Genomic DNA, 8,482 nt, shown 5'->3' with positions numbered 1-8,482 from the left:
CTCGGTTTTGGTCGCCAGCCTCTTCCTGGCCTCTCACAGCTCAGGATGTATGAAACAGCTTGTGGGTTACTGCAGCCTGTCAGGACTGACCCACAAAGAGAGGGGCAGCTAGGGAAGCAAGAATGGTGTTTCCCATCTCCAGCAGGCCCTAAGCTCAGCTGCATTCAAGGAGAGGTCTGTTGGTTCAAGGGGGAAATAAAAGTGAGCTAAACCCAATCCAGGCTTTGTTTAACCAAGCTACACTCCTTTCTCTAGGGCTCTGCTGACATTGTATGTTGTTTTCCAGACTAATGCCAGACATTTTCTGTGGGCCAGATGGCTTTCCTGATGAAGAGCTGTGATAAAAACCTTACCTGTGCTATCACGGAGCACTTCCTCTTTACCCTCACATAATCCAGGAATGGGCTTTATTTGGTATTATTTACAGCTGCAAAGAAACAGCACCTGGATAGAACATCTCACCAAACCAAAAGGAAAACCCCACAATTAAAATGCAGCTAAAGAAAACATGTGAAACCCGAGATATGGAACAAATCCCAGCTTGAATCTTCTGGTTCCAAGACCTGCGTGGAGCCCATTGAGCTTGAGCTAATATCTATTCACAACATGCAAGAAGCAAAGACAAATAGGAATGGCCTGGAGCTAAAGTTACACGGTGCTGCATCCGGAGACGGTAACAGCCCCCTCTCCTGCTCCAGCACCCAGTTAGAACACCGGCCCCACTCCCTGTGTACGTGCCTCTGTGGTGTCCTCATCACGCTCTCCTTGAAACTCACATCCCTTCTTCAGGGAGGGCAGGAACACTACCAATGGGAGCATGCAGCCCTCTGCAAACCTGAGAGGTTTCTGGCAGCAGGACTTGGGGCTTAGAAAGCATCTCGGTGTATTCCTGGCCCTGTGGCAGCACAGTGGTGCTGGTGCATGTTGCATCCTGGGGGCTGGTGATTGCATGGAACCATTTCTGCTGTCCCAACACCCAGGTCATCACCAGCAGGGAGCCAGCTGAGGACCCAGCAGCTCCTGGCCAGTATGGGTGTCCCTCCCACGGCTGGAAGGATAACATGCAGCACCCTCTTAGGTGTTGCTGCCATGGACATGCCCCCCAAGCATGCCATTTAATTCTGGAGCTGCATCCAGGGGAGGAAGATGCGCAAGCACTTTGTAGTGCTCAGATGCCATCAGACCTTTCAGTGTCCTTTCCTTCCCAGGTCTCAGGGTGTTTCCCTAATTTTGCATTTCTGAACTACCAGGAATCTGTGCTGACTTGGAAGATGAGTAAACCTCTGCTGAGAGCTCTGGGGAGCTGCAAGCTCCCAGGCAGGGACCATGGGTTTCCACAAGAGCATGCCAGGCTGGGCAGAGCAAGAAGCTCACTGTACCAGAACCGCATTAGCCCTGCAATGAGCTGTCACCCCGAGCTGGGTTTAATAGTTTAGTTAGGTTAATGAGCCAGGGAGAGCTGATTGGGTTCAAGCCCCAGCCATGTGGTTCAGTCACTGCAGTGAGCACCATGGTTAAGCCAATGCAGCCGAATTTTGCCATGAGGGTCCTGCCGCTGGTGATCCTGCTTGCCTTCCCTCCTGCACCCATCACCTCCCCCCCCGCCCCAAGGCAGTCCGAATGGTTCTCTCTGGGATGCTTTGATAAGCTTCCGTGTCTCACAGGTACTTCAGAAAACAGCAATAATTGAGGGGCTGACAGGACAACCACATGAGGGGACAGCAAATGGTGCACGTGTTGTAGTTGCCTGTCGCCACATGTAGACAGCAGCCCCCACCTTGGGGTCCCCTTTGAAGAGACAGGCAGCTGTTGTCCTTCCAGGATGCCCCTCATCTCCACAACTCCATCTCCCAGGGTGGAGGAGCCATGAGTTAGTTGATATGACCCAGCTGAAAGGCAAGCAGCACACAAGAATGGCGTGTGACATGCTGAGGTCTCCCTCCTTGTCCCAGCTACTGCCCCAGCCCAGACATGGGGCACGGGGCTACCCTGGCTGCTCGCTACTTGTTAAGAGATGTTTTTTGGATGTAAGCACCTGCTCGCACCTGCCTCCAGCTCTCCTTTGCCAGCAGTGAGGGAACCGTACCTTTGAGACAGCCCTGTCCAGCGCTGATAGCTGCTCTCTGCAATGTTATCAAAGGCCTTATCAACGCATGAAGCTGGCACTAGTCGGAATGAAATTGGTTTCAAGCCTGTTTTCTTTACAATTCCCTGGCTGGGCATGCTTGTATCAGTCACAGGTGCCGGGGAAATTGATACAGCCCCAGTCAAAGCGCATTCACTCAGCAGCATTTTAACTCCTTCAGCTTTAAATCCTACCCTGCCTTTGCCTGTGTCAGAGGCTGGATGAGGGAAAGCTGGGTGGCAGCACCCACTGTGCTCACAAGGGGAGGTCAGCCGCAATGTGAAACAGCCTCTTCTTGCACGGGGCTGTGCTCACAGGGGGCTATAGAGCTCCCAGCCGTCATCCCCTCCCCAAATCCACTTGCCATGTCTCTGCGTGGCTGGGTGAGCTAAAGCCTGTGGCTTTTTGACAGATGTAATCCTGACGAGACAACAAAAGATGCCAAATCAAGGGAACCTCAGATCAGCATCAAATGCTAGGAGGGGAGGGCAACAAAAGCAGAAGGGGTAGGTGGACTGGCACCTGACCTGAGAATGCCGAGGCAAGGATGTGGTTTCAGCGAGGCCGTGATGGGAACCATGCCATGGGTAATATTGCAAAGCAAACTCCAGAGAACACCATCCCAGGAGCAATTCTGCAAGTGGATGAGGATGGCTGTAGTTTAATGTGGCTTTTCCACCTCTGACCTTAGTCACAATTCAGAGGCTTTGGGGCCATTGCCACACAAGAGGCAGCCAGAAAAAATCCACTGGTTGAGGTAGTCCACATGGTGCTGGCCAGGTCCTGCAGGAAACACCCAGGATCCCTTCCTGGGTGCCCCAAGGCAAATTCTTCCCACTCCCTGTGCTGCTGGCACTGCATAAACACTTTAAGCCCCTACAGTGTGAGACAGTTATGATTTGCTGCTTTGTTGTAGCCACACCAAGCTTCCTGTGGTTGCACACACCACGTGCCATCCTTCCCTTCACCGCTTTTCTCACCCACTCGCTGCCCCAGCAGCTCTCCACATCCCTCTGACCGCAGGCTGAGACCACGCTATTTGACAAATGGCTCTGTGGCTAAACAGCTGAGCTGCAGGTATGTGCGAGGGGTTTGCTGCAAGTTGGGCTTCATGGAATGGGGAGGATGTGGGCTCCAGCGTTTGGCCACGTGCAGACTGGCAGCACCTTCCCACAGTTTTCCAGGTCTCCTTCTTCAGCCCCAGAAGCTCCTGACCATGTTGAACACTGGGATCAGCCCCCAGCCTCAGGTCAGACCCATACAGCACTGCAGTGCTGCAGCACTGAGGCTTTTCCTCCTCTCTGGGTACTGGAGATGGCCAGCATCAGCAGCACTGGGGTTCAGCCCAGAGGTTGATGGAAGTTAAGGTTCATCTGGAGTGAATAGAAACAACAGAATAAAATGACTCCAAACTGCAGCCACCGCACAAAACACACCAGCGTGCCATGTTCCTTTCCTCCCATGCTGGTAGAGTGATGCTGAGCCACATCTAAAGTATGCCCAGGCACACAGCTGCTGCTCCACTGGATGGGTCTTTGGAAGAAGGTGTTTCTCAACATATCCTAGTTTTGGCTGTGGCTATTGCTTGGGACTGCTAGGAGGGACTGCTGGGAGGGAATGATGTGCCTGGAGGTACCACGTCTGGTGAGTAATATGACATGGAGATGCTTAGGTCTGGAAGAGGCCCTGGGGTGATGATTGAGGCTGACAAAGCTGGGGAGAGCACACAATGGTTTTGTCTCCCTCCTCAGCATCCCTGTGGGACCAGGGCTTCCTTCTCTGATGTGTAGGAACAGCTCCATTTTAGGGGATTTGGAAACTATACCTAAGTGGCAAATGAGAAACCCCCCTTTCCTGCACCGCGCTGCCCTTGCTGTCCCCATATATTTCTCAGCCCTTCCTCAGGAGTTCCCAGCAGGTCAAGACTGCAGCAAGGTGAGATGTGAGGGGCACAAGAGATGGAGATGCAGCAGGCTCAGAGAAGTGGAGAGGAGGGTGGCTTTGACCTGAGCCTTGATAAATGGGAGAAATAGAGTGTAGGTGTCTGCAACACCACAAATTGGGGTGCAGAGAGGTGTGACAGGCGATAGCTGAGGGGTGTTGTGTGTGAGGAGGAGAGGGAAGCGTGGATCACTTTCTCCAGGCATTTTTTTCCCCTCATGTTGTGATAATTATGTTTGCAAGACTAAATTAACACTCTTAAGTGTGAAAAGCAGAACTCAGCCCTGGGAAGAAAGGAGAAAACTGCCTCTCTCCAAGAGGACACCTGCTTCTCCTCAGCCGCAGCAACAGCTTTGTGCACCCCCAAAGGAGGGCTGCTGCACCCAAATCTGTGCATCCAGCATCTTCTCACAGTCCTTCCAGTCCCCGTGGCTGCATCACCCATAGAGCTGTGCTCCTTTAGGCTTTTTCTTTACCTTTGTTCTGTCCAATTCTGAACACACCTCTGGTTTAGTTGTTTTCCAAGGCTGAATGGTGGTGACTTGTTGGCTCATGGTCCACCACTGGGAAAGCTGGCAGGTACTGGCCCCCCTGCAATTGGAGGCTAATCTGAGCTCAAGCAGTTACAAGAGCTCAAGAAACGGAGGTAGGAAACATTCTCCTTTTCTATTTGCTGTTGCTCCTGAGGGGAAGACACCAGAAAACTCCCAACCAGGCAGCATTTCTTCCACAAGAAGGGTTTTCTGTCACAGTGAGAACAGGTGATTCAGGATAAGAGCACCCAGTGACAACAGGACTGTCAGTACCCTCCACTGCGTATATGCAATTGTCGTTGGAGACCTCTTCTGCCTCGCTGCAGAAATGCCTCTGAAGACACTTCGGCATGTGCTTTTCTTGCCTGCATTTGATTGACTTGCCTACAAATGCTTGATTTGATAAATCTATGTAGAAACATACTCAGTTGATGCCAGGCCAAAAGTTTGCTCATCTTCACCCTTCTTCCAACAAGCCACCACTGACTTGCTATTACTTATATTTCAGTTGTTCTTAGAGGAAGCAGTGGAAGCTTTGATACATCAAGCGGTCTAAAACCATCCAGCACAATACAGCCCCATGCTAAAGAGTATGCAGGCTGGAGAGGCATGGCGTTAGCAGGTACGAGTGCTGTGACCTGGGGTGGGCAGGATGCTGGTAACAGCAGACACCAATACCTTCTTGTCCACCACCTAGTGCAATTGTGCCATGGATGCTGACTGCCTTTGCCCTCCCAGCTGTGGAAAGACTGGACTTTTGATGTTGCCCGGAATCATCCTACAGCAGGAGATGAGGGTGAAACTCAATCACTTTGCCTTTAAGATCGCAAACTGAAAACAAGCCAAATGCATTTCAGCAAATAATTCAAGGAGCAGGGCTGCCAGAAACCCCTAAGTGAGAGCAAACAATCCTTATCTGGCAAAGTCCTACATTACTTAACACCAGTGCAAATTTAAAGGCATTTGTTTGTTTCTGTTACACACAAAGCATCTTTTCTGGGTGGATCCTCTTATTAGGGTTAGTCCCTGAGTATTTGTACCAGCACTTGTTCATCTTCCCACTTGCTCAGCTACAGCCTGATTGCTGAAGATGGTGATTGCCAGAAAGTGCGATTTTTTTTTCAAATCTGGGGCCTCAGAGTGCTCAGGGATGAGATAAATATCATCGTCTTGTGACCGATGATAGAAATGTCACTTGGTTGTTTTCCTCCCTGCCACCAGCAGTGCAAAATGAAGGGCATCGGATTTCTAGGCTGGTTGGCTCAAAGGAGGACTTTGTTTGCAGAGTCTAGCTCGCAAGGGTATTAAAAGGACTGTGATCCCAAAGGAGGGGGAAAGAGGTGACCTTTTGGTGATCTGCTGGGAAAGTGCAACGGTGAAAGTTCATCTCTGCGACCATTAACTCCTCTCTGTAACTCAGTGTGAAGGATTTAACCAAATGTCAAATGACTTGCACACAGCGAGCCTGAGAATGACTTACCAGCAGTAGCCACAGGGTCAAAAAAACCCACTTAATAGCAACTGAGTGGGAAGTGTTTATAGTTCCTCCTAGGAAAGCAACTGGCAGAGTTACCTCTTGCTGTAGCAGCAAACCCTTAGGCACAGTGCCTCGCGTGTGAATTGGGTTCAGTCAGAAGTGATGGAGAAGCTCCTTTCTACCCACTGCCCTTGACTGGCAGGTCAGAGCTACCCAGCCCTGCTGGGGTTGGTAAAGCCCAGCAAACACTTGACACCCTGCCTGGAGACTCTTGCCTACGCCACCGGCATCTGGTGCTGCCCAAGAGGAAGAAAATAGGGCCATGTCACAGATTCCAGCCACAAAACCCTAAAAACCCACATAGGACAATGTTTGTTTCAAAGCTTTGCACCTGACAAGGCAGCAGCGTGCTCTGGGAAGGTGCAAATCATCACTGGGGCTGAGCACATCACCCAGGAGTCAGCTGCAAACACACAAGTGTGTCAGTTAGCAAACAGGCTGAGCCGAGGGCTTGGTTGTGGTTGGGTGCTGTTTTATCTTGCTTCTTCCATCAGAGCTCATTTGCATGCAGAGGTTTGGAGTTTTAGACCATTTAAGGTTAACTCATTGCAATATGTTAATCGGCTGCTTTCCCAGAGGAGCAGCTGGCAGGAGTTAGGGAGCAAGGAGAGCAGAAGTAGCTCTGCCAGTGGCGGGATGAACGGTCTCTGCCACATGTGTGCCTGGCGTTGCTGCATGCCCAGGACATCCCTGCAGTGAGCTCAGCTCCTTCCCAGCCTTGCCAGCCCCAGTGTTGTGTCCTGAGCTCAATCCCTCTCTCTCACCCCGGAGAGGAGCAGGAAGCATCACACATCATGCCTGGAGTGGTGTCCGGCTGCCCCGTGGCCAGCAGGCACACAAGGGCATGCTCTGCTTCCTCCTTTCTGTGTGTCCCCTATTTCTGCACACCATGGAGCTCATCTGAATTGCTTTGCTGTAAGATCCCTTCCTTGTTGCCAGGTTTGGTTGAAATTGGCCGGTGGATTCAAACTGTATCGTGGGTGGCTGATAGACAGGCAGATAGACAACATGATTGTGAGAGCTTCATTTCTGTAAGAAATTGGGCTAAAAATTACTCTTTATCCCAAGGGAGCTTGTCCAGCATGTTTCAGACTGAAGTATGCAAAGCAGAGAGAAAACACTACACAGACAGCAATGGTTAGGGTGCTAATTCGAGATCTGCAGTCAAATTTCTTCCCTACCACAGCCTCTCTGTTTGGCCTCCAGCAAATCACATAATTTTTCTAATCCTCTGTTCCTGTTACATAAAACAGAGCCAAAGGTTTGGGGTTTTTACCTTTTGGAGAGGGTGTGATGGCTAAGTAAATTAGAAACCAGGAGGTGTTGGATACTACAGGTAAGCCTACAGCCTCAGCCTGGAGTGGTCAGAGCACGTAATACCATTTAAACTAACAGTAGTAGTAATAATAATAATAATAATAAAGGCTTCTGCTGTCTGGACCCACAAACCCAGCACCACATGGGTTTGGAAATAAGGTCCTCCTCGGGAGGAGGTACAGATATGGCTCAGATGGGGTGAAGGAGGTACCAGCATGCTGCTGCATCTGGTAATGTAATAGCACATGCTGAAACAACAACCTCCTGTATCATTCTGCCCCAGGGTTAGCCTGGGGAAGAAGAGCAAAACCTTGTGTTTCCTCACAAAAAGACAGAAAGGCGAAGCTAAAATTTCCCCAAATCTTTGCAGGGTGTAATAGAGGAGGAAACACCTCCAGAGAGGCTGCGAGAGCTTGCCTCTCTAGTTACAAGTACTCAGCGTGGCAAACGCTGTTTGTCACAGGACAGGGGAGCTGTGGTACTGCAGCTGCCTCTCCACGCACAGGGACGTTATTCTGCTTATAGATTTGTGGTCTGATGTTCCCGAACATTTGCAATCTTTGGATGAGCCCATAAGCCTTCAGTTTTATCACATTAACATGGAAAATTGTTGGCTGTCCTCAAACTGCTCTTGGGGATAGTATATGATGCAGAGGGATAATGTTCTGTAGGTGAAGGAGGTCCATTAACACCAACAACCTGTGATGGGTGTTCGCTGGCTGATGGAAATTAATTGATGATTGCTGCCCATCCCTAATAGCATTTATACTCCCAGAGCTGAAATCACCCACACAAGCAAAGACAATGCTGTCATTTGCCAGCCCTTTAAAAAAAAACCCCAAAAATAGTAGTGGACTCGATGCAAATTGAATCACAGCTGCCAAATTCCCCCTGGAGATGCAGCGGGGGCTCCCTTCAAGCCCAGTTTTCTGCTAGGGACCTGATGGCTGTCCCAGAGGGCATTATCCTGTGGGTGAGTGACCTCATCCTGGACCCACAGAGAAGAGGATGTTATTGTCTTGCCAGTGT

Source organism: Pezoporus occidentalis, unplaced genomic scaffold, assembly GCF_034315485.1.
Source record: "Pezoporus occidentalis ecotype Australia unplaced genomic scaffold, CSIRO_AGI_Poc_V1 ctg221, whole genome shotgun sequence".
NCBI lineage: Eukaryota > Metazoa > Chordata > Aves > Psittaciformes > Psittacidae > Pezoporus > Pezoporus occidentalis.
The sequence above is the reverse complement of the archived record's forward strand: the minus strand, read 5'-3'. Positions refer to the sequence as shown.